The sequence below is a fragment of the Podarcis cretensis genome (assembly GCF_951804945.1).
Source record: "Podarcis cretensis genome assembly, chromosome: 1".
Classification (NCBI taxonomy): domain Eukaryota; kingdom Metazoa; phylum Chordata; class Lepidosauria; order Squamata; family Lacertidae; genus Podarcis; species Podarcis cretensis.
In genome coordinates, this window is record NC_137170.1 from 29,669,872 (window position 1) to 29,696,382 (window position 26,511).

General features: G+C 42.0%; 1 protein-coding gene and 1 long non-coding RNA gene across 10 annotated transcripts in view; both read right to left on the reverse strand.

The window, feature by feature from the left end:
* LOC307223165 overlaps positions 1–9,737 on the reverse strand; it is a 79,059-nt gene extending 69,322 nt beyond the window's left edge. For both annotated transcript variants that reach the window (XR_013842006.1, XR_013842007.1), the window contains exon 1: positions 9,528–9,737. This is a non-coding gene — a long non-coding RNA (uncharacterized lncRNA). The remainder of the gene's footprint in view (positions 1–9,527) is intronic.
* The window catches only part of NRXN3 (neurexin 3), a 1,235,498-nt gene that overhangs the window by 635,980 nt on the left and 573,007 nt on the right, over positions 1–26,511 (reverse strand). The gene's annotated exons all lie outside the window — the stretch shown is intronic.

A 26,511-nucleotide genomic window follows, 5' to 3' on the forward strand; every position in this document is an offset into this window, starting at 1 on the left:
CTTTTTGCATAGGTTTTTTTTTAAAAAAATAGTAAAATCCATTCTGGGCTACATTTTATCAACTTTCTGCTCTGCTAAACAACTACAAGAGCAGCACATTCATATATTTTCTTTGTTTGGAGTGTGACACTGAAAAGTTGTTACATTTGGTAGGGTGAAACAACTTTTGTGACACTGTTAAATAATCAAATTTATGGTGCAGGCATGTCAGGAATTCAGTGGGGCTTATTTCTAGTTAAGTGGTTATAGGATTGCAGTCTTTATGCACCAGATAAAGCTATAGTGCTGCTGTGAGGAGGAAAATGGGGAAAGCTGGGGAACTTGCAATAAATGTTTCAAAACTGGGGGGGGGGGGTCCAGGGGACTGGATGACATTCTGCTCATGCAGCAGTGTTTCCCCTTCATCTTCTCTCCCTGAGCATCTTCAAAATCTACCACAATGGGTCCCCCAACCTACTTAAACTAATTATCCACTTTTTCTCTTTGGGAGCATCCCTCAAGCAGAGTTCTGTTTATGGAGACTCTAGATCCTACACATTTATGTGAAAGGTTTTCACTAGCAAGATTTGCATCCCTAAATTACAGTCCTATACACACTGGTAACAAATGTTTAAATCTTACTCAAGTCTCTGGGGCTGATGCATACACACTTGCAACTTAATAGGATTTTGTCCTATACATTGCTATGCATAACGATGGCACTCTCTATGAGCCATCAAAAGTTAGCAGCAACTGAATCTAACTTGGCCACAAAGTTTCCATTCCAGTCAATGGAATTAAGACGGGCAGTGTTGCATCTTGCTGTAGTCAAGGCTCACTTTCGTCACACAGAAGGACTAATGTCAGCAACAAATTGCCTGTGAGTAAGCCCAAAAATGTAGACTGCTAATTGTAAAATGAATCACAAAAGTGTTCCTACTGAAGGCCAATTTCCAAAGTAAAATGAAGAATTTAACAAATGATGGTGATGACGGCAATCACAATGATACATGAGTTTTCACAACTTTTATCTCCTTTATTCCCAAGACTGGGGTTAGTGAGTCAGATGGGACTCAGCCCAAATCTTTCCTTATAAAAGCATATCACCCAAACCAATTGTGCCATACATCTATTTGCTATTTAAAAGCTACCTACTAGCTTGATTTCTGTAACCTCCATCAATTCCCATGGGCCTTGTATCAGAGAACTTCTCAATGGAGTGACCCCCAAATTTCTTAAGAAAAGAAACACTGTTGCAAGCAGTGCCTTTAAACACTTATAATTGGCCATGGTGCATTAACATAACATTTGCTATGCCAGCAAGTTTGGCTTTCTGCTGCGTTTCCTGTATTGTAGTTTTATTGTGTATGTGTAGCTGTGGCTGTGTTTTGATTTTGATTTTATGGGCCCGCATTAAGGAAAGTTGGAGCAATAAAGCATGATTGATTGACAATGTGTCTCAAAGCGTGACATTGCACCAAAGTGTCATGTTACCTATTAGTGCTGCAAGTCGAGATAAATTTCTTTTGCTGTGCTCCTTACATCCGTCTTCTCACAGGCTGCAAACAAACTTTAGAAATTCATTACACGGAATATTTTGTGCAATAAATGGGAGGAACCAGAGATAATGGCATTTCCCAGGGATTCACAGAAGCAAGTAGGTTGCCATGTTTGAAGGGGCCCAGGGAAAGGGGATGTCCTGGGTGCCGCATGCTATCTCGCTGCCTCTCCCCCCTCATCCTACCCTGCCAGAGGTCCTACTGTCCTTTTAAAACTTTTGCTTGGTGAGGGGACCACTGTTCTCCCTCCTCACCACTCAGTGCTGTTATTCCCCCATCTCTGGCTGCTCCAGAAGTCCAGTTGGCTTTGCAGCTCCAAAGGTGGCCTTCTGTTGCCTGAACTCGCTGCCACTCTTGCCTTGGGGAAAAGATATATATTAAAATGGTGCAAAGCTGTACCCTCAGCTTCCTGGGAGGCATTCTGCTTCCTACACGCTGCAGCTTGATGCCAGCCCCATCTCTGGCTGTGTTTGGGGGCAGCTTCCAAGCTCTTTTTAACATTCAGCACTTCTTCATTGCGCAAATGATTCTCACCTAAGGCTTGGCAGGCCAGGCTATTTGTTTCCAGGTTGCCTTTGCTCTATAAACCAGCGGATGGTTTTACAGCTTAGGGCCAGAGTGCTTGCATTAACCTTTCAAGACCTGCTCCTGCTTCCCTTTTACTAGAGTCCTGCCAGCCCTGTAAACATTCATTCCCGCGCTGATTCTCACCTTGCCTCTTGTTCTTTCCAGCAACCTTTCCCCTTCTCCTTTTATTAGTCAACCCACTGGTAATTTCTTTAAAAATTATATTTCCTGGGTTTATGTCTACTGCTTCATCATGCTTATCTCCTCCCTCCCTGCACTCTGCATGGCTTGATCTCTTATCTGGAATCATGACTGTGATCTCAGCCCTACAAGTATATTTCTAGGTCTTAATGATTTAAAAAGCCAGTGTCTCCATTTCTCACTTAATTGGGGGCATTTGTTCATAAGCAACTGAGCTCAAACAATGAATGTTGCCTTTGTCTGACTTCCCATTTGGAGGTATTTCACAGCCTCACAAAGAGATCACTGACATTTATTCCAGCCTATCTTCCACTAATGTCCAGCATGTGCTTGTGTGTGTAAATCACATACAGCCATTGTGTTACCTTCCAGGGGATGGTGACTACACTCCCACCTGCCCCAGAATGCATGGCCAATAATCAGGGGTGATAGTTGTAGTCTGCAATATTTTGAAGGCAGTATATTGTCTCCCCTGATACTCCCCCAACACTCACAGTTTCAACTGGCTACTGGCTTGGGCTCTGAAATCATCTTGATAGGCTCCTTCTAATAAAATACTGTCATAATGTAGGACAGGATGTGAGGCTACAAAACAGTTGTGCTGCCACCATCTATTTCATTACTTTGCACCTAGCTGGAGGAAGTGTGTAGTGAGCTGCTTAACCAGAACTATTAAAAAAAAAAAATCAGTAATTTAAATGCCCACCCTCAGCCATATGTAAACATTTTCCTTGGGAATTCACGAAAAATAGATAAGCATTTGGCAAAACCTTTTTGCATGTGAAATTCCTATATTCAAGACATTATGTAAGAGGCTTCTTAAAAGTTGTGAGGAACCTTAGAATTAATCTGTGCAGGTGTGTGGAGAGATCACATCAAAAACAATTAATATACAATATATTAAATATTTTCTGACATACTCTCCTTTGTATGTTTAATTCTGTTGCAGTATAACACAAAAGGCCTCCTGTTGTCCTAAATAGACAAAATTGTGAACTGCTTGTTGTCCCACACTTTAGAGTGGGTAATTTTTACTATTATCAGAATTTTCCAGGTACTTTGAAGCCATTTATCCATTGCTGGCAAGCTTGGTTTCTTCCTATATTTTACAATCAATATCTCTGAGCATTGATAAGCAGGTTGTTTATCAAACACTGATTTATTGCTCAAACAGTCCCAACAACAAAAACATTGGTTTTAAGAGTACAATTTCTCCTGTTTTCTATTTGATAATTCTATCACTACATTTCCAGAAAGTTCTTGGGTGAGATTCAATGAAGTTCAATAGGGTGTCTGCTTGCGTAACACGGCTTATCCTTTGTCTGCTTCCCCTGGAGCCTGGGCCCACCTCCAATCTTTTCCAGAGGATTGGGGGCCCTCCAAAAAAAACCTGGGGGTTGGATGGCACTGGAGGTGGAAGAGGAGGAAGGTGAAGTCATGCTGAAGTGGGGTTTTTTGTGCAAATAGGCAGACATCACAGGATATCGCCCATTATATATTTACATGGCTACTAGGTATTAACAAATCATGTGATTTGATCTTCGTGTCACAACATGAATGATGTAGGTCTTTTTCCCCCTCTCTTTTTTTGAACACACAATCTTACTATTTAAGTGACATATGTTTACCCATGTAAGTCCCATTTGATTCAATGTGGCTTTTTCCAAGGTAAATATGAATAATAATAATAATTATACCCCATCCATCTGGCTGGGTTTCCCCAGCCACTGTGGGCAGCTTCCAGCAAAATATAAAAAATAATAGGATTGTAGCCCCCATACAATTTCCTTTTGACCTTACTCACAACTAGCATGTGTTTGCCATATATATATATATATATATATATATATTCATATAAATTTATCTTCCGACTTTCTTTCATATCTTTAACAATTCTGTCCAATTCATTTATCTTTTTCTAAATCTAAATTTCTGTTTTCACCATGTGTCTTTGATAGTTAACAACAATAAACAATATAATCTCATCAATACAACATCAATGAAAAAATAAGCAGTGTAAAAACCATCACACAGATGCTACTAAAGCATTAGGAAAGAATGGGATAATTTTCCTTTCACATCTCCCCAAATGCCTACATGAATAATAAGGTCTTCAATGACCTCTTTAATGCTAGCACTGAACATGTCTATCATACTTCTGATGGCTGAACATTCCACAAGGAGGTCATCACCACCAAGAATGTTGTGTGCCTTCTGCCACTCAATTTCACTTTGGATAATTCTGGCACACAGCAGAGCCCCATCTGTTGACCAAAGTGTGTTTGGATGTTCATTTGACACTCGTGGGGCATTGTAGCACTGAGAAATCACTGCTTCTCTTGACCCACTTTATTCAACAAACCTTCAAGATCTCTTGATGCTCTCGTGATACTTTGCTGAATAAGGAAGGTCTGAGTTCATAACATTCAACAGATGCTGCAGAGATGTACAACATGAGATAAACTCAAACACACTTTCCCCCCCATAATTCTTTTAAACATGAACAACAAAAACTACTTTGCACATAAGTGCAGCATTGAGGTCATGCCCAAAGAGAGGTGCAAAGGACATACGTGAAGATATATCTGCTTTATTATTTACATATTTTCATTCATGTATGCAATATATAGATAGAAATACACACACACACACACCAACAACAACAACTACTACTTTACCTTCCCTTTCCGATTCCCAACTTATACGGCCACAAACCTCCTTTGCTCACAGAAAATGAATGTTCAATTCTTAACACCATATTAAGTTTTATGTGCACTAAATTTCACCAGAGGAGAATAAACAGTTTGTCTGCTCTCCATCTTTTCATTCTGCATTTTTATGCCTCGAGGTTTTTGCTTGTTAGACTCTAGGGGTTAGGGAAAAATATTCTGAACAGTTTTACCTGGATAAACACCCTATAAATTACAGATGATATTTATTGGCCTCCTAGGAAAGTCACTATATTGGAAATAGCAGGGGGGGGGGGATAACTTTTAGATAGACAGACAGATACAGTTAATAGATAGATGCTCCAGCAATACATATCTATATCTACCTATTATGTCCTCCTTCCATTCCCAATGCTATACGTGACTTTAATTAACTTGTCTGCCATTTGGAATTCTAGTGGGATACAATGCAAGCAGGATCATTAAACCCAATCATATTTTCAGCCTCGCCTGATATTTCACTAGAGCTATTCAAATCAATTTACCCAACAGAGACATTTGTCCCTGGCCTGTCACCACGGCCCATACTGAGAGTCCTGCACTTCTTTATCTTTTGGCAAGGCCATCATAAGCAAGCGACACAAAGGGTGATGTATGGGAACTCAAATAAGTTATAAATCCTCCACCCCTTCATCAGCTGTCAAACGGAGAGAATTTACGCCAGCCGGCCTTGGCAACGGCTGCCTGGCTATGCTTAGAGAAAGTCAGCTTTAAGATGACACACACTTGGAGGTGAAGAATTTCTCTGCATTCAGAATCCGGGTGCAGGAGGTCGGATAGAAGAAAAGGAAGTAACCTCAGCGACAGACGCACACACACTATTCCCCCTGGGTGGTCTTGCAATATGAGCATGATGGCACAAGCCACAACAAGCACCCCCCCCCCACACAAGTACATATAAAGGTCACAATAATTTGCACACTTTGAACAGAAGGAGGAGAATTCAGACCCTTTTGGTTTGACACCAGCAGCTCATACCTGTTAGGAATGGCATATAAAGACAACAACAAGCTTGTTCCAGTGATGGGGAAATCTATCAGTTTTGGTTTCCTGCAGTTTCTCATTTTTCCACTCTTAAGTTCACGTCTCCATACTATGACATCTGATTGCTTTTTTTCTTTTAAAGCCTTTATGAAAATACATCTGTGTTTCTCCTAATGCACACATTTTTATGAGCAAGCTTACTTAATATATGCATTTTTGCAAAGCAATTTCCCCCAAATGTAAGGCATTTTTGCACATAATTGTCACTAGTCTATGCATTTTTATGCACACTTTCCCCTAGTGTACACATTGCTTGGCTAGAGAACTGCATTGCAAAATTGGGAGAAGTGTGAATTTCAGAGGTATGGCTGTGTTTTGGTTCACATATTGTTTCAAAAAGTGCAAATTAGGTGGGTTCACCTTCAAATGTGAACTGAATCAAATCTCCCCAATCCCTAGCATATTCTCTTTTGTGATTTCCAGGCACAAACATTTTGTCACTGGGGGAAGAGAGTGCTAACCTTAAGGCATTGTGGGAAGATGCAAATGCAATGTCCCTGATCTTCACAGGATGCAGAACTGGAGACATGCCATGCCTGTGCATATATGATGGATAGAGATGAAAGCAGTGAGGACAGAGAGTGTACTGTCAGCATGACAAAGAGCATGTCATGAGCACTGCCGAGCATGTTGAGCAACAGCTCAACGCCATGTGCAAGAGCAAGCCACTTAGTATTTTGAAGGGGAACAGCAATAAGGAATAAGAAAGGATGAGCATGTCATTTCTGCCATTCTCCTATTATTCTGTGCATTTGCTCTACCTCATAAACTTCCAAAAGACCAAGTAATTTTGAATCCCAGGATGTGGGACTGAAATTCAGATGAAGGGAACATTGGGAGCCTCCTTAAATAGCAAGCTGCTCAACACTTTGCAAAGAGTGCTAAGAAATACAAGGCTTTGAATGCAAACTGGGGAAGAATACTTATGCTAGGATGGGATAACACAGGAAGCTGCCTTATATCTCATAAGACCTTTCCTCCCTCTGCCCTGACCACCACCAGCTCCCTAGGCTTTCAGACAGGAGTCTTTGCCAGGCCTACATAAAGATGCTAGGAACTGCACCTGGCACCTTCTGCATGCAAACAGATGCTCTACTGATAAGCTATGTGTCTTCCACATATGTGAAATAGGATGCAAATTCAAAATGCAGAAAATCGTATTCTGAGAAAAGTTTTGCAGATAAATGTGCTGAACAAGTTAAGTCATTTTTAAATGTCCATATGTTAATTCATAGGTACAGGTGCAAATTTACAAAATGTTTATGTAGTTTAAACAGAAATACAATGCATCTCACCTTTGTGGGGAAGACAGTGTCCTGGTGATCTGTGAGCCTGCTCAGCCTGCTCTAGAGATGCTCTTGACAGACATCTCCAAGGCCCCCCATTCTCCCTTCTCAGGGATCTTTATTTTAAATGTGTACTTGGAATTAATAGCCCTTCAAACAGAGAACTCTTTGAAAACGAGAAGTGTCCTTTGTAAAGTGGGAGACATGGCCAGCCAAGTTGTGAGCTGGGTTTTCTTATGACCTGATGATCTTCTTGCCTCATTACTGGCCCTGATCCAAAAAGGCTTTGTGGGAAGCTCTTCACCCCTCCCCACTCAGGAAGAGCTGACCAAAGGCCCTTCTAGTTTAGCATCCTGCTCCCACAGTGACCATCCAGATGCCTATGGGAAGCTCACAAGCAGGACATGAGAACAGCTACCCTCCCCTCACTTGGGGTCCTCCACAACTAGTGTTCAGAGGCAGTATGCCTCCAAGAGTGGAGGCAGAACACAGGCATCTTCGCTAGTAACCACTGACAGCCTCATCTTCCATGAATTTGTCTAATTCTCTTAAGAAATCCCTTCTGCTGCGGATGCTTCCTCCCATTACTGAAAACAATGGCTTGTGTTGTTGGATAAGCTGGATCTAAATTCAGGGCAGCTTCAGAGTTGGTCTCTGATGCAGCAGAAAGGGATAATTTTTTTTGGGGGGGGGGAATCCTTGGTGTGCATGTGAAAGGCTGAGCACATACTTTAAAAGAGTTGATTAGGGAGTGTATTAAGTACAAATATTTGGGCTGCAGCAAGGCAATGCATTTTTTGAGCTTTGTGTTACCATTCGCACCCTCCTCCCTTCCCTTCCCTTCCCCCTCTGCAACTTGGTTTTTTCAAAGACACACACACACTCATCTCTGGGAGTTCAATAGCATCATAAAACCCACAATCTTTTCTACCCTGTGCACACATCTCATTATCCATCCTTAGTATACATCTTGAGCAATGCAATTTACTTCAATGTCACCAAGAGAGAGATGCTCCTCTGGGACTGTCATTACCATAAACCACAATCTGCTGCCAATTTATACGTCCTTATCCACCCCGTATTTTAACTTCTCTCTAAATGATGACAAAGCGCTTTGTGGGCCCCCATCTCAAATGTTGCTTTAGCAGCTCTCCCAAGTGCCCAGTTCCCCTCTTCCATGAGCTGCCTCTTCATCCCAAAACAACTCACTCTGCATTTGGCCTCACTCCAGATTTGGGGTCTTTCAAGCTCCTTTCTTCTTTAGCTGCTGAAGATACTCACTGTTGCCTCTGCCCTTTCACTGCTTACACAGGGCAAAAGAAGCTTGTTTCCTTAGCTTGTTTTAGTTGAGTAGCCTTTTCCCCCAGTGAGATTCCAGAAAACTCATAGCATATTTTGTCCCAAACATTACCAAAGAAGTGAATGGAAGATGATTTTAGACCAGGACCAGCATCATTCATTGCTTTTGCACCCTAATGGTCTCTTTCAGGCTGTGCTCTCACAAGAGCCCAGCTGGAAGCCAGGCTACAGACTCCATGAGAGTGGAGAAAGGCGTTTTCCTACCTACTGCTTTCATGTCTAACTTTCCCACATGAGAACTATTATGCTTAAATGCTTAACCAAGAATATTTCCAGCCGACAACTCTATAGATGAAACCCCTAGGAACAAATGTCTTGGTGGATCAATATTGTGCACTGCCTTTCTCCTTGGAGATTTCAGGATCGTTCATTTTTCATTTATTAAATTGTTATCCTATTCTATGTCCAGATGAGCCCCCCTGCCTTCACAACCATAAAACAACACAATGGGGGGGAAGCCCTACCCAATACATATTGGCCCTTAAATTCAATATGTCGCTGCTGTTGCTGTTGTTGTTGTTTAGTCGTTTAGTCGTGTCCAACTCTTCGTGACAGCATGGACCAGAGCACGCCAGGCACTCCTGTCTTCCACTGCCTTCCGCAGTTTGGTCAAATTCATGTTAGTAGCTAAATTCAATATATACTACAGCAATACAATATAGTATATACAATCCACATACAAAAAGCCAGAATCATTCCTCAAATGTTTTTTGAAGAAGAAAGGCATTTGCCAGCTTTCAAAAGCTGTAATCCTATACCCACTTACCGAGGGAGTGAGACCCACTGAATTCAATCAGACTTACATCTGTATTGCACTGTAAATTCAGTAAACTTCATTGTGGAGGGAATTCCACAGCACTGGTCCCAGCACTGAAAAGGGCCTATTCCTTAAGTTACCTCCATCTCTTTTTCTTTTCATTTTTTAACTTCTAAAGGGGTTCTGGAGCAAGACTCTCTTCATCACCTTTGGTGAAATGGCTTTCTGCTATCTTGCTTCCTGATACTAACACAGTGGCCTCCTAGTCAAGTTCTAGATCTTTGGCATGGATTTGAAGGCTGATTATGATGTCACTGTAAGCCTATATGATGCATGTTATGTGGTCACATTAGCATATGTGCCTGTTTCACTACGAAGGCACACACTTGTGGAGTTCCACTTCTCAGTATTTTCTGAATGCCACAAAACAGACATGCGCAAACCACTTATGATGACACGTACCATTTTAAAGTGGAGAACTGACATTTCGAAATTATACTCCACATGTAATGCAAATGTATGGAGGCAGAGCAGGACTGTGCCTGCTGGTCCTACTGACTCTGCCAGTCTCACCTTAGCATCTACGTGTTGAGCATAGATGTCTTCAAAGGACATCTACGTGTGATCAGCTGCTTGAATGTAAGGTTCCCATTTGCATATATCCAACTCCCATCAGTTCCAGCCAGCATGGCCAGTAATTGAGGATGATGGGAACTGTAGTCCGATAATATTTGGAGAGCAATAGATTTCCCATCCCTGAATTATATGGCTGCTTCCTTGTTTACCCCCATGTTGTGATTGGTATCTAGCTCCATCTTCCTTCCTATGGCCTATCAGATGTCCTGGTGTACAGAAACACATCACAAAGAATTGACCAAACTGCTCCATTTCAGATAGCCACCAGAGGGGAAGATTCTCAACAAAATGTAATGACCCACTCTTGAATCCATTCAATATTAAATTACAATAAAATGTACAATTTCAGATCTCTTCATTGTGGTCATTTTTAAAAATATATTAAAAAATAAACAAAACAGTGTTGCCAGCACATGTCAACCAATCAACAGTCAATTCTGTGAAGAGGATTTGTGTCTTTGCTACGCATTACCCAATGCACAGGACCATTTAATTGCTTTTAATTATAGTTACTTGGTTCGTACAATCAGTGAACACGAGGCTAGTCAGAGAAATAATCTCACATGGAAAGTAATGCATCCCACAACCCCATCTTCCTAGGAGATAAGGTAATGTGTATTGTATTTTAATATTTTGCTGGGGGAAACCCAGCCAGATGGGCAGGGTATAAATAATAAATTATTATTCTTATTATTCTTATTCTTATTATTAGACCAAGCCTAAGAAGTTAGGGCATCCGTGCCACAGTGAAAGAAATTGTGGTTCTTTGGGATATAACCTTACACATCTAGTTGGTTGCATGTTTCAAAAGATCTGAAAGAAAAGCTTCAGCAAAGACATTATCATTCTAAATCCGTAATATATGCATCCTTGCATCACACAGTGTGGAAGCATTGATGCTGCATGCTTTTCAGGACATCTAAAGACATGGCAGCATTTGAAGCCATATGCCAGTGGCCAAATGGGCAAATACTTCCTATATGCCCGTAGTTCTCCTTTCCTTCCACTGAGCATTCGGGAACTATGCTTGCTGCAGACTGGGAAACAGTTGCTTCTTTCTAACCGAGAGGCAGAAATAAAGTTGTCCCTCTATTGTGGAATGTCTTTCTCATTGAAAAGGTGACACAGATGTATGTGATCATTATCAAAGTGTGATCACATGTTCCCGGAAGACAACTGGGCTCTGGAGAATCTGCTGTTTGCATCTTGAAGAGCCTTCCTCTTCATACAGAATAGTGTTAACACAAGTGCAGAAAGCACCTGTTTTGTTTTTGGAGTGCGGGTGCCCATTTTCCCTAACAATACATTATTGCACAAAGTGGAGACCTGGGAAGAAGAAGAAGAGCCTGGCATTTAGCAGATCACTCCACACCTGGGCTTAGCAAAGAGACAGAGAAATCTCATAATTTAAAGGCAACCAGAGGAATACGAGAAGCAGACAGCATGCCGGGCAGGAGACTGTCTCTTTCATGTTAACATCTGTCAAGGTAGAAGCTGCTGCTGCTGCTGAATAGCAGCTCCCTTCAGCTTGAAAAACTCTTACATGTCTCATGGCTTTAAAGCTAAGGAAATATACATATTGAATGCTATCTGGAAAGGAGGAAAATAAAATTATTATTTAAGAGTTGCAGCCAGCTTTTAAAATTAGATTTTGGATAGGCTGTTGCCTTAATGATGATGACAGGTATAATCAGTGCTATTTTTCTAGAAAAAGAGGTGCCAGAACTCACCACAAATGCCTCCCTCATTCTCTTAGGATGGCAGTGGTGCCCACCTGAGAGGTGCTAGAGCTGAAAAAAATGTCCTGGTTATAATGGCAGTGAAAAATAATCTGAGAACCTAAAGAAAGAGAAACTGACCTTTCCCCCCTGATTCGGTGTATATGTGTTTCCAATACTCAGCTTTTTCTTTCAGGTGAATTTGTTGACATGACTGCTCATCATAAATTACCATTCTCTTTCTCCACAAATGTACTTAATGATGAAGAAGGATTCTCCCCTTTTCTGGTAATAGAGCTTTTTTACTCTGCTAATAAGAAATCAGGCAGCCGCTGTCCCTGCCAAGTTCCAGATGCCTAGTTAAAATGGTTTTATATTCCAAGAGACCTTTGCACCATGAATGCTGTTCTGATGTTTTATTCTCCACTGATTTAATTCATGCTTTACATTCTGTATTTTGTACATTTTTTTATCCTTTGTAAGCTGGTTTGAGGCCCAGGTGAGGTGAAAAGCAGAATATAATTTAATAAATAAAGATGATAATTTAAAAAGGGCTGTCCCTCTTTTTGGAGCAAGGAGCTGGTTCATGGGGGCAAGAAGGGAAGAAGGGATGGAGCCACAGCTCTCAGTCCCCAATCCAATCTGTGCTTAAGGCTAGTGATCATTTCCACTAATAATTAAAGAAAAGCAAGCATTCAATTCAATACCATTTGCACAGTAGGACCAAGCTGCCATTTTTTTTAAATTGGCCTGTTTGTTTAGGCAGAACAGAACAGAAGGTGGAAGGGAATCCAGAGGAGACCATATCTCTCTCCTTCCAAACTGCAGTTTTGCTTCGGAGCAGGAGCTTTGGAAATCAAGAAAGCTCCCCCTCCCCTCCGCTACCACCCGGTTGTCGCTTCCTCTCAGCTGTCATTCCCCAAACACCAGCCATTTATACTGCAGTAAACAGTACATTAGCTCCCAGACAGTTCTTAATCCGTCATTCCTTTCGTTAGGATCCACTCTGTCTACTCAACAGATGAGGCTCCTTGAAGTGCCTCCCTTTCTCCTAATGAAGTGGCAGGCAAGTAACCTTTCTCTTTGGCAGAGCTCTGGAGTGGCACAGTACCACTGCACAAGCATCGCCTCATTTAACCTCCTGTTTTCTTGATCTCCCTCCCTTTCTCTCCAGCCCTCCCCTTCCCATTACACTTAATGCCCTATGCTGGTGAGATGTTTGACCCTGACATTCCTGGAGGGCGACATCCTCCACCAACATTATCCCACCATCTGCTCTGCACTGAATTGCTAGCTCCTGGGGTTTAGTTTCTCAGAGCTGTTCCATCCTTGACCTCTGCTGACACTGAGCCTGCCTGATACTGGAGAGGTGCTTGGGCTGCACAGGGGACAATTACCCCATGAGAAATGCACAGAGATTTCTATGAACTGCAAATAAGTGGCTTATGCCCACGGAGCTGGCAGAAGCAGCACCCCTCATTCTCTAGTATCATAAAGCTGGCACTCTGAATAAAACCGTTCATGTTTCACAGGGAAAACACTACTAGAAACTGAACATTTCCCCTAATATTTCCCAGCTTCTTTTGTGCAACTGAAACCCATGGCTTCTTGACCTGTATGGCCAGAGGAAGCAACTGGTTTCTATGAGGTGCCCTTAAGATGTTGTAGAACAGCTGCACTTATCACCCCTGACCAGTGGCCATGCTGTAAGGGGCTGATGGGAATTGCAGTTCCACCTGAAGGACACCACTTTGTCTACCCCTGGCTGATGGGATGTGGTCATTTAGTAAGGTAAAACACTACCATTCTTATCTCCCCTCCATTCATTATTCTTTGTCTCTCCTTTCTATGTAAGAATAAATATGTCCAACCCCTTCAGACATCCCTCAAAATGCTCATGATTTGCATTTAGCTAAAGATGGTGATTCAGAAGGCTTTTGTTGCTGTTTCTGAATGGGGATCATAGTATACATTCAGAATGGAAGCCAAAGGTAATCATGATGTGTAACAAACAAGCTGACAAGAGAGCCAACAGTATAACAAAAGCAACTTATCCTAATATCCACAGTTCTCTACTCTTAAACACACAGTTGCACTTGACGATCCTTCCTTTTATTTTTAGCCTCTTACATTATGCATTCAATGAGCCGCTGTGAGATCTTGGGATTAACTTCTTCTAGAACACCTCTCTGTTGCTAATCAAACTAACCTTGGCTGTTAATTCGCACGTCTTAGTCACTTTTCCAACCTCTCTGCACCTAATTGTTCCTGAGAACAAACTCCTTGATGACTCTTGCCCTCCTTCTCCCTATTATTTTTAATACTCTGTTGGGAGCCGCCCAGAGTGCCTGGGGAAACCCAGCCAGATGGGCGGGGTATTAATAATAATAATAATAATCAGAGGAGAAAAATGATTTTTCAATACTTTTTTCTCACTGGTGCATCTTTCCATGTTATTGATTGTGTGTGTGCACATTTTCAGCTGCATGAAAACACGCATTTGTTGCATGGAAGCCAGATTTCTTGTCTCAAGGTAATGGAGAAAGGGAGAGAATCACACTTTCCCAGTACTCAAATATTTCATCACTGGAGCAATTATATTTTCCTGTCCACTCACCATGCCACTATCAGTGCTACTGAGACTATTGTGAGAGTATATAGGATGAAGTGATCATAATGGTCCTGGTTCCACTGGAGAGAACCCATGACATCACTAGCAGCCAATGACAAATCCTCTCCTCCCCATTCTGTTTTGTTGCTACCCCATTCTGTGTTGTTGTTGTTGTTGTTGTTTTCCAGATTATTTGATGACACTGATTTCCCTCAATAATGCTTGTCTCAAATTATCCTTTACATAGAGGCTAGACATGGGGATGCAGACCAGGATTATTGGCCCATCCACAACACCATACACCCTGCTTTCCCCTCCTCTGATAACTGAGCATTCATGTGGGGTCATGCAGAAGCCTGTGCATATACAGCAGTACACCCATAGGCTTCCCTTCATAAATGTTCATGCTCAACCCACAGGTATCAGTTGGGTATCTAATGATATGCATTTGAGAATATCCTAAAATACACATTTTTTTAATGCAAAGTGGTATGTTTTTTGAATGAAGAACTGCTCAAAATAATTTAGAGATGTGTGTAACAATTTAAAAGATGATGATGCCCTAGTCTGTGCATCCATGTACGTTCTGATTCAGGAGGGGAGAATAAAGTCAGTTGGCTTTAAAATGTGGACTGAACATAATTCTGTTCTATCCCCAACTGGCAGGACTTCCAAAAGCTGCAGGTGTGCCGTAGCCACACCTTTGTCAAATGGCTCATCTCTCAGGGCTGCATTGGTCTGATGAAGATGACCAGGCACGATGCATTTGCCTGCTAAACTGCAGCTCCATCTTTACACTGTGTACAGCATTCGCAATAAGACATTTCAAAGGCATGAGCCCGGATTCAGCTGAGTTGCATATGAGCTGCCTCCATAAAGAACTCATGGCCCCAGCTTTGTTTTTACAGCTCTGAATCTGGAGTGGGTATGCACTCTTGTCTTCCCCAGATTATACTGCCTCACCTAGAGCTAAGTTATTTGACTGTAAGAAGCTAGTGTTAATGGGATAAAAGGATGAAACACTGCAGCAGGCTGGATGTTGTCATCTCACTGTACACCCAATTACACACCACCCAGAACTCAGGATCACTTGGACAATGGGATTAAGTCTAAATGAGCTGGGGGCAGCTGACACTTGACCAAACAACCCTCCTCTCCTCCCCACATCTTCTGTTGTTCATTATAAATGACCTATTACTGAGTCTGAGGTAATGCAAGCTCCGGTCAGGGCTAACAAAGACGTGGAGGGTGAGATCCTGTTTGTAGTGTGCAATCCCATTAGGGAAGATTAATCACCTTTTAACTTGCAATTCTGCATCTTGGCTTAAACACCAAGAAGGCAGGGAGAGAAGCATCCATCACATTAACCAAACAACGTAGGAAACACTTTGCAGCTGATAAAATACAGGGCATTGAAGCAGCAACCAGGTTGGTCAGAATAAAGGACTTTGTTCTTGGGGTGGGGGGCCAGGAGAGGGCAAGTACAGTCAGATGGGAGGTTATCCTCTTCTCAAAAAGAATTACAGTAGGGCAAAAGCTCCAGGTGACAACAGAGCCCACTGTGGCTAGATTATGCACATATGAACACTAAGCAGTGCTGGAGTGCAATGAGCCTTGAGGAGGTCACCTTGGGGCCTTTGGAAAATACAGGATTGTCATTTGGCAGCCATCTTCCAAGCATCTTCCGCAATGTCATCAATGAAGATGAGCTTGAGGCATGAAAAGAAATAGGACAAATGCCAACAGTTGTCCAGTAGTAATAAAATAGGCAGTTTTAGATGCATCACACTTGTCTGGATCTCAAGTGTGTGTGTGTGTGTGTGTGAGAGAGAGAGAGAGAGAGAGCAGGAACCTGCTTTATAGTGGGTCAGACTATTTGTCAGTCTAGCCCAATATTGCCTAACTGGCAGTGGCCTGCCAGGATCCTGGGCAGAGGAACGTTTTAAACTGGAGATGAACCTAGAGACTTTTGCATGCATAGTCTATGCTCTATTGTTGAGCTTCTGGTGAAGTAATGAGGAAGGTTAGCAGTTTGGTGTTAATGAGGCAGAAGGCATTCCACTATATTTATCTCACTTCTAGCTGGGGATTATTTTTTAATCTACCTTTAGCATTTCAAACCATACGGCTGTAATTTCTCCAAGACTTCAGCTTCTGCTTTGCCACTCTCCTACCTATTGCTATCCATTGATAGGTGAGTTTCCATCTGTTTTGAAACAGACAGGCACAAGAAAGTCTGAAACTGTGGACTAGCCTTGTGCCCCACATCTGCCCCAGATTCTGCTCGCCTTCTGATGATCAAAGAACAACCATTGCAGCATCACCCCCAATTGATTGTACTGCCTCAGGTAGCCCAGGTAGAACCATAGCCCTCACCAGCTTCCTCCTTAACCATCCCAGATTCTAGCAGGAGGTCACCTGACTGACACCCATTTGATCCTGTAGCCCTGTCCTTTACAGTTTTGAGGTCTCAGAGCTATCTGTCTTCCACACCCCACCATTACTAGGGTTGCCATATTTCAAAAAGTTAAAACCAGAACACCCAGAAAGCACCACCTTTTGGAAATTCCCCCCAGACATCAATTCCACCTTTGAAATCCCAGAAATGTCTGGGAAAATCCAGACATATGGCAGCCCTAACCATTATTGTCTCCTGTGAACGGCACAGGGATGCACAGTTGCTCTTTTAGGATGGCTAGCTTGTGAATCACATCAAAAGGGGAGCATCAACCCCCCAAAAAAGGATAAAAAAGAAACAGATTTGCATAAAAACTACATATGCTAATTTATATGCACAGCTGTGTAAACAGTCCTATCTTGTCTTGCACTACTCACTGGAAATCCTACAGGCCTTCAGCCCTGCAGGGTCTGGAAATACAATACAGATACCCCTCTCAATCGCCCAGCAAAGGAAAGGCAAAGGTTCTGTTGTCAAGTCCTGACATCAATTCCACTAGACTTGCCCCCCTGCACATTCACAGCAGCTCACCTCCATAATAGCCACTATTCTAATATTCCCTTATTCATTTCCCAAGGGGAAATGAATGCTTTTATTTATTTATTTATTTATTTATTTATTTATACATACTGCACAACAAGAGAGTGAGAAAGAGACGGACAGTCCTGGCTCTGACTGACTGTAGCCTAATGCCCAATAATTGCTTCAAGCTGACACTGTGAAACATAGCACAATTCCATGCCTCTTATGGTGCTTTCATCACAAGAGGAAGCAGCCCACTACAGTTAAAAACCAAAACAAAAATCCCTTCTCATCTCAGGCGAGTGAGATCCATTGTGAACTAATTATTTAACCATTCCCTGTAGCGCCACTTCTTGGACAACAAATTACAAATGGGGGGGGGGGTAATTTATTCTCTAGGTCACTGCAGAATATTGTCTTTCATTCTTAAATATTCTTATTAACAAATCCTGTAAAAATAAAAAGTGTACTGTACTTCACTTCAATTTTTTAAAAATTGGGGGGAGGGAATACATATAATTTAATAAACATTTGCAAGTGGTTCCTCAGTGAGTTGTAAAAGAGTAGGAGCACCTTCCCTATAAGGAAAGGTGAATGGAGGATAAGTCTCCTGGTAGCTATCAGAACCAGATTACATACGATTTTAGGAAGTTGTCTTATACCAAATTAGGCCATTGGTCTTTACCTTAGCATTTTGGTCAGAGGCTCTCCAGTGTTTCAGATGGGAAGTCTCCCTCAGCCCAAATTTAAGAGGCTACATAGCATTACCCAAAAAAATGTATGTTATTCTAACATAAAGGTTAATGGAAGAAGAAATATTGACCGTTTACATCTGCAATCCAACAAATTGCAACCTAACCATCTAGCTAATATAAAATTTTGTATTAGCTTGATATTTATGGGTTTCTTGAGACCCTTAATCATAGTTTAGTGGGTGTGTAAAACCGGCCACTGGTAGCTATTGGCCAGAATAACTATATTGAACCTCCAGCTTCAGAGGCAGCATTTATTGGAAAACCAGTTGCTGATGAGCCATAGCATGGGAGGACTACTTCCTTCATGTCTTGCTTGTGGGATTCTGGTTGAGCAATGTGGAAAACAGGGGTTTGGATGAGATAGATCTCTAGTATGATGCAGCAGAATTCTTCTTATGCTTTTTGCAAAGAGAATGGAAAATATGCTCACAAACAGCCCTGAAGCTCTGAACCAAAAGTGAATATCCTTAGCAAAAATATCACCTTAGATACTAGCCTTTGGTGTTGGTGGGGTATGGACTGTGGCCAGTTTTTTTCTGACCAACGTGCTGTCAATATCCAGAGCTAGCCTGAGCCTGCCCTGTATTGGTTTAGCATCCTGAAAGCTTGAGCTCCCTCCCACATATTTTCCCAGGTCTGCATCTCTCATTAAAGGTCTTCACTGTTTATTTTATCTACTCTTCTCAGAGTAATGTATTTTGGGGTATGTAGAGGTTTCTTTCTTTCTCTCTCTCTCTCTCCCTCTCCCTCCCTCCCTCCCTCTCTCTCTCTTTCTCTCTGGGGACCTGATATAGGGTACTGGATTTGTTGGTTGCAGAAATGCTTAGGTATGAAGGATGAATGTGTTCACATTTCAAAGCAAACAGACCTAATTAGCCAGACTCATACTTAAATGCAGATTGGAACATAGATATCCATTGGATAATGCAAGCACACTTCTCTGAATTTTACAGCTCAGTTTCGGTTGAAGAAATTTGCACAAAAATGCAAAGATGGATGGAATAGAGCTACAATACAGCAGAATACCACAAGTCTCCAATTATCTCCCCTTCCAAAGGAAGCCAAACAAGTATGTATAGCTCCTGGAACTTCTCACCACTCAGGGAAGTTTAAAGTGTGTAAAGGTGTGAAGATCTCCTTAAAAGAGCCACTCAAATGCTAGCCAACCCCTGACTCTTATCTGCAAAGGAATACCCAAGAGACCCTGATTGAACAACACATCAGAATACTTCATGGATAACTCTTCATAGGGTGCTGTTCTAACACCAACACACTGCCTGCGGAAGTTTGCAAAGCAGTGGAGCCACTGCTGAATCTACAGCCTTGCTACTTATAGCAGACATGGAGGTAGGGGGAGGTAGGGGGAGGTGGGGGGAGCAGGATGAGCAGGCTTGTATTGAGCCTAATGTCATTGTGAAACAGCTGTGAGACCAGCTCAAGGTTGAGCCGATCTCTGGCCATCTATGCTCAGCCGTCACCCTCCTCACCTTCAGAACACCCTTTTCTGGGGCTTTATGCTAGACCCCATTGGGCCTAGCCAGCTGGCCTCTGTCCCCCTGCATGTGCAGTGGTAGAAGGGGGAGGCCAACACTGACAGGAGTCTGGCTCACTCAGGAGGGTTGGGTTTAGGGATATCTCCACTTAATTCAACCCTCCTCCAATCCAATCTGGCAAAAGGGGTTTGGATTGCTCTGCCCATGACCATCTTGGAGAATAAAACACCAATGGAAAGGGCTGCCCATCCCAATGCAATTCTCCTCGTTTATGTTTCTGGTAGATGGCCTTCCAAAAGTCTTTGCATTGGTGAGGAATGTTTCATGATACAGAAATGGCTCTTAGACATAGGGAAAATCACCAGCTTAATATGACCAGGGAAGCTTTGCTTTGTAGCCAACGTGATGATGATTATTTCTATTATTATATTTAGTATATCCTGCCTTTCCCTCACTCTGCCCATGTGTTTTTGATCTTTGCTGAGAGAACAATGGTCACATTTGCACTTCATGACGGTAAGCCAGGATTCCTAGCCTACTTTGCATCTGCATGTGACCCATTCACTCCTGATTGCTCAAGCAGGTGAAACTAATCAGAAAGGGGCATCCTATCATGATGAGTGAGCCTGGGATCCTGGTTTTGGCTCCCAACTACGAATCCTAGTTTAAAGGCTCCAGTTTACCATTCTGGCCTGTTTCAGGATACTGGGCTTACCAGTCCTTCCTAGTTAGTTTTACCCGCTCATGCAAAAGGAGGAGCAAAATGGCTGGATGTAATGCTCCTTCAAGGAGACCCAAGATAAGCCCAGAACCCTGGCTGATTGTGAGGTGCAAGTGTGGCCAATATGAAACTAAGAGGGGGGAAAAGTTTACTTTTGTGTTCCCTTTTCAGACAATTAGTGGAGACTTCAAACAACGTGCTAATGGTGACTCCATGATGGAAAGCTCCCCTCCTGCCCCAGTGAAGATACATTACATGGCATTTACTGTGATTATTTACAGCAGAGCCTATCAGATTAATAGTTGCCCACTGGAAAACTGCAGATTCAGGACTTCAGGTCCAAATGAGTCCTGAAGCAAGTGTGTAACCTTTGCAACAACTATGGAAAGAGAGTCGTTATTTAAAGCAATGCTGTCAATTTAGCTTAGGCTATGAAATTTCAGGAGGATTAAATAAAGACGCTGCTTCTTAAACAAACTTGAGGCATCTTTTCCTTGACTATGGACAATGTTTTTGGCCTCCAAATGAAAATGGGAAGCCCAGGCCATCAACAGAAGATGAAACTAGCCACTAGAAAGTATAGGGAAGGAAGCCATTAATGGAAGAAATCCACAAACCTTTAAGTGGCACAAGTTGAGTGCTGAACTGAATGTCCAACCTCCCAAATTTCTCACTATTCTCTTTTTTTGGGAGGGGGCACCCCAGTTGAACATCAGAAGCACTAGACATTCAGGTGGAAGGATATTCAGGTGGGGATAGTAACATTTGCAGAATATACTGCCATGTGGTCTGAGGGTTTCTTTCCCCACTCCCCTTTTTAGTCACTTTAAAAGCAAAGACACAGATCAGATGAGTTCTGGCCAGCAACACAACTGCTGTGTCATTTGAAAAATGGAGCCACAAATGTCCCTGGGAAGAAGCTATGTGATGCAGTGTTGTTGTTGTTTAGTCGTTTAGTCGTGTCTGACTCCTCATGACCCCATGGACCAGAGCACGCCAGACACTCCTGTCTTCCACTGCCTCCCGCAGTTTGGTCAAACTCATGCAGTAGGCATTGTTATTTAGGCATTTCATGGGGTGAGGGGAAGATGGCCACCCCCATGAGCTGCCCATGGGGGCAGCAATTCACCCTATTTCACCCCTGGCAGTGATGCTATATAATCACCTACTATCTTTCCGGGGGGGGGGGGTGCAACTCCGGTATTTTTTCAAAGCAGACAAGGTATGAGACATCTGCATTGCCAGTGGGTACACGACTGAACTATGGTTTCACTTTTATAATAACCAAAAATCATCTCTTACACCACTTATATATTTGTAAGACGTACTACTTCCACCTGAGAACCTTGGAATTTTAATCACACACACAAATAAATAAATAAATAAATATCTACAAATGTCTACAAATTTCTCTTAGTTGGTCTTTAAGGTGCTACTGGAAGGAAATTTTTTTTATTTTGTTTTGACTATGGCAGACCAACACGGCTACCTATCTGTAACTACAAATTTCTCGTTCTCCCTCCTTACTTCATTTAGAACATGACTGGGGAAACTGTGGCCCCTCCAGATATTACTGGACTACAAATCCCATCATTCCTGATCATTGGCCATGTTGGCTGATGAGTGTTGGAGTCCAATAACTTTTGGAGGGCTATAGGCTCCTCATCCCTGATTTAGCAGAAAGGTTCTATAAAGGTGGGGATGACCAGCTCACTGATTGGGCACTGGGTACTGATGCTTCCCAGGGTGTCAAGGTTCCATTCTAGAATGCTCAGGACATTCCATCATTCCTTGTCCTTCCTTGCCTTTTGAGGTTTCAACATCCACCAGTGTACCTGGGAAGGATAACCCAAGGATCAGAGAGAGAGGAGGTGAGAAACTGATAAGCTAAACTTCAACTGCTGCTCGCTGTGTGTTCTGTCATCCATGAATGGACAGCTTTGAATCCCCATGGCTGGACCTAAAGCAATACTCATTGTAGCAGAGCAAAAGCAGTTCACTGTAAGATAAACACCATCCCTTTCTCTGCTCTCTCTCTCTTGCACTCAGGGTGACACATATTTAAGCTACACTCAGTGGACATGTCAAGACAGGATAGCTGTTCTTAATGCTCCCGAGGAGTCGTGATGCTATTTAATAACACTGTTTCCCCAAATGCAGTTTCTCATGCAGCCTATAGCAGCTTCCTAAACTGTCCTAAGTGATGGCAGAACCGCAGGGTTTTGTAAGCAAGGAGGGGAAATGAAAACTGCCCAGAGCCAAATAGAGCTTGTGATCTTGGAAAACCTCTTTGTGAGATTAATTTGGAAAGGAGGGGAGGGGAGAAGGCAGCGAGAGTGAAATGGATTCTTCTAACTTCATTTGTGGTTTGCTCTTTGCAATCCACGGGTGTATTTGTTTGTGTGGTGTCTGCGTGCATCAGTTTGACTTACAGAGGCACAGCACCATCTAGCGGGGTAGAAAAAAAGGAAAAGAGCCTTCTTTATTCTGCCAAATGAGTGAGGTGCAAGCTTTTTGACTGCTCTGATTTTCCATTGGGCTGAGAAATATCTCCATTACATCAGTTCAGTTTTTACCATTTTGGGGTTTTAAAAAAGAAATTATTCATTTTTGCTCTTTTATAGAAGAAACAATAAACAACATTCTATTTATAATTGCCCAAGCTCATTACTGCTAATATAAACATTGGGGGTCTATGCAAAAAAAGAGATGTGTGGGCAGAGAATCATCTGCTGAGCATGCTGCCTGCCAGAAACTATTCTGCCTATGATAGCATGAATTTAGAGGTCTCGTGTGCTTAAAATGGGCTATGCAGTCACACCCCAAACCCAATGGTTTTAAGGGGATAGAGAAAAAATAGGCACCATTACAATCCAAGCTGGTCTTAAAGAAGTTCATTACATTTTTCCTTGTCAAAAATACTCAGTACCCCATAACTGAGTAAATACCTTGAAGGTTTTAGTATTTCCCACTAATAACAGAATGAGGAGAGACTGATGGAAACTGTTATGTCGCCAAATAACAAAACTATTTTAATAATAAGAAATGATAAGTGCCAGAGTTCTCACAACCTCTCACAGTTCACACATGGGAATCTATTATTATTATTATTATTATTAGCATTAGCATTAGCATTCCTACACCTCCCAGAGCATAAGGTTAGGGCTGCTTGAGGGGCTCAGTCTTTATGAATTCTGATACAAACTGACCTGATTGCCATTTGCCAGATTTATGTGCAGATCGGAATTTTTGCTATCCAACAGGTTTTGCACTTCCCAAATGTCCTGATGCAATTTCAGGCTCAAAGGCACATGTCAAAATAGATTTAACATGCATGTATAATACACACACACACACACACACACATACACACAGAGAGAGGTGTGGGGATATTTTAGGGGAAATGCATTTAAAAGTAGCATTTAAATATTATCTTGGTGACCTCAAGATGTATCAGACAATGACTAATCTCTGAGCAATAACCATGGTAGTTGGGCAAGGTGGGAGGTAGAGTTTTAACAACATCTGGATGGCACACAGTTGCAGCAGACAATGTTTCAAGAGCCCTGACCTTTCATTAGGTTTCAAATATGCTATCCAAAGCAAAACAAAATGCTTGAAGGAAGTTTAAACAAAATTTCTAGCTCTATAAATATATTGACGGGTTCACAGCTCATCAGTTGAGAACATGCTGTTCATACAGCACGTCCCAGTTTCAATCTCTCTAACATACTAGAGGTATGTTAGAAGGATCAGGTGGCAAGTGAGGTGAAAGACCTTCTTCTGCTTGAGATCCTGGAAAACTGCTGGTGGTCAGGATAGACCACCCCGGGCAACATGGAAAAATAGTTTCCTATAACACTGTGGCTCTATGTGATGACAGCATTTTGCAGGCTGATACTCATTTGACCTAGCTCTGTTTTATTGTTTTCTGGGATTTATATTCTCTTGATTTGCTTTTTAAACTAGTCCACACATTGCTTTCTTTAAAAAGAAAAAAGGTCAGAAAAAATTGCCAAATGAGCAGAATAATTGGGCTGGTGATGCTGAGGAGATCAGCAGGTGATGCTTCTCACAGTATCAAAATCTCGAAATCATTAGCCTCTACTTGCTAATGTGCACAGATCCAGCTGCTCTTAAAGGCCAGATATGGTCTTAAAGTAGCCACTTTGGTCCTAGTTGGCAGGACATTCTCCAGCGTCTCTCTCTCTCTCTCTCTCTCTCTCTCTCTCTCTCTGTGTGTGTGTGTGTGTGTGTGTGTGTGTCTGTTAGAGCTAGGAAAGATCTGTGGCAGATGAACTATAAAAGACACAGATGCTTCCTAGGCCCCTACCAATCACATGACTGATGGCCTGTGATGCCTGTCATCCATCTTCATCATTCACCTGAGATCAGCAGGGCAGAGATGTAGCAGTTGGAAGGTCATTTAGTGCAATTTGGAGGCAAAAAGGAGCTGCTATGACAGATAGTTGTGAGAAATCAGCAAAGCTGACAGAGGCTTTTATTGGGCCAAGCGAGGCAATTAAGTTAGAAGCACAAGCAAAGGGAAGATGAATTGGACCCCTGACCATGTTTCTGTTGAGATGACGGCCCATGTCCATTTGAAAAGAACAATTTATGCTTGGTGGGTGCATTATTGATACCAGAGTCGAGCAGTTATTTTAGATGTGGAGCTGGCTTCAGCACCTTGGAGAGTTCATAATACTAGAAGGCAGTCTGGGAGAGAGAGTGTGACTATGGAGGTATTCAAAACCGAAACCCAACTCTACTCCGTATTATCCTGTTCTCTGAGCCCATGATGAACAATAGGGTGGCCACCAAATTCAGCCCTGGTTCCTAGCTCCAGCTCTGAAAAATAGGGCTTTGCTGGAATATCTAGGGAATATCTACAACCTTCTATCAGATTTCCTGACGTCTGCAGGCCTTGCTAGATCTGTGAAAATATCTGTTGGCACTGGATTCTAAAAGCAAGCACACACCAGTCCTCAGAACCCTAAATACTTTCTGCAGCCTGCCTGAAATATTATTCCTCCTCCCTACTTCTTGGATGGTTCTTTATTGACGCATTGACGCTATACTGATGTATGAAGTCTTGAATAAAGAACTCTCAATGCTGACATGCACCAAAGACATGATTATTATTAGAAGTCTCTCAATTAGGAATGAGTGAACCTGTCTATTTCTAGTTAATATCACTTTTGCATTTGTTTTACCTGTAATTCCATTTTACAGTAATCTGTGAATCTTTTAATCCTCGACAAATAAGTATTCGAATACACATTTAAATATCTCTTTTGAGCAGTTTAAACTGCCAAGAACTGTGCCACAGCATCAAGAGAAGTGCAGAATCCTGTGGATAGTTTTGATCTCTGTGTTAGTAAAAGAGATTGCATACAGGAGATCCACAGGGATTAAATTATTCAAGCATCCCCATGCTTGACTGGCTTAGCTTAATGTGGAGCCTTGCAGAAACAAGCTCCCTCCAGTTTAGCACCTCTACATGAAATCTTGGGTGGGGACATTGCCATTATGGTAATACTTTGCCTTCATAATCAGAGGCAGCAATACTTCTAAATACCTGTTGCTGGGAGATGCAGGAGGGAAGCATGTTCTTGTGCTGAGGTCATGTTTGCTGGTTTCCCACAGGTATCAGATTGGACAGCTGTGAGAACAGGATGGTGGACTAGTTGGGCCATTGGCTTGATCAGCAAGCTCTTCTTAGGTTCTTATGACATAAATTTTAATGTGAGCCTATCTTATTTGTACTTCCCGAAACAATATGCGAATGGAAACACAGCTATCTTTCAAAATAAACTCTTATTTGAATATTGCGGTGCAGTCTTCAGTCCAAAAAGTTGTACACCTTAGAAGTATGCATCAGAATACATACAGTAGTGAAAACTAATATACAAAAATGCATTATATTAAGAGGTAAACACTTGCAAAATGTGTTTATTAGGAGAAACATGCTTTAAAATGCTGGTGATTTTTCATGAGCACTTCCTTATTTTTTAAAAATTGCAAATGCATGCAGAATTGTGGCTAACTGAATTTAAGATTGGGCAACTGAAAAGCAGAGAAATCAAAACTGATCCACCATCCTGACCTTCTCCAGT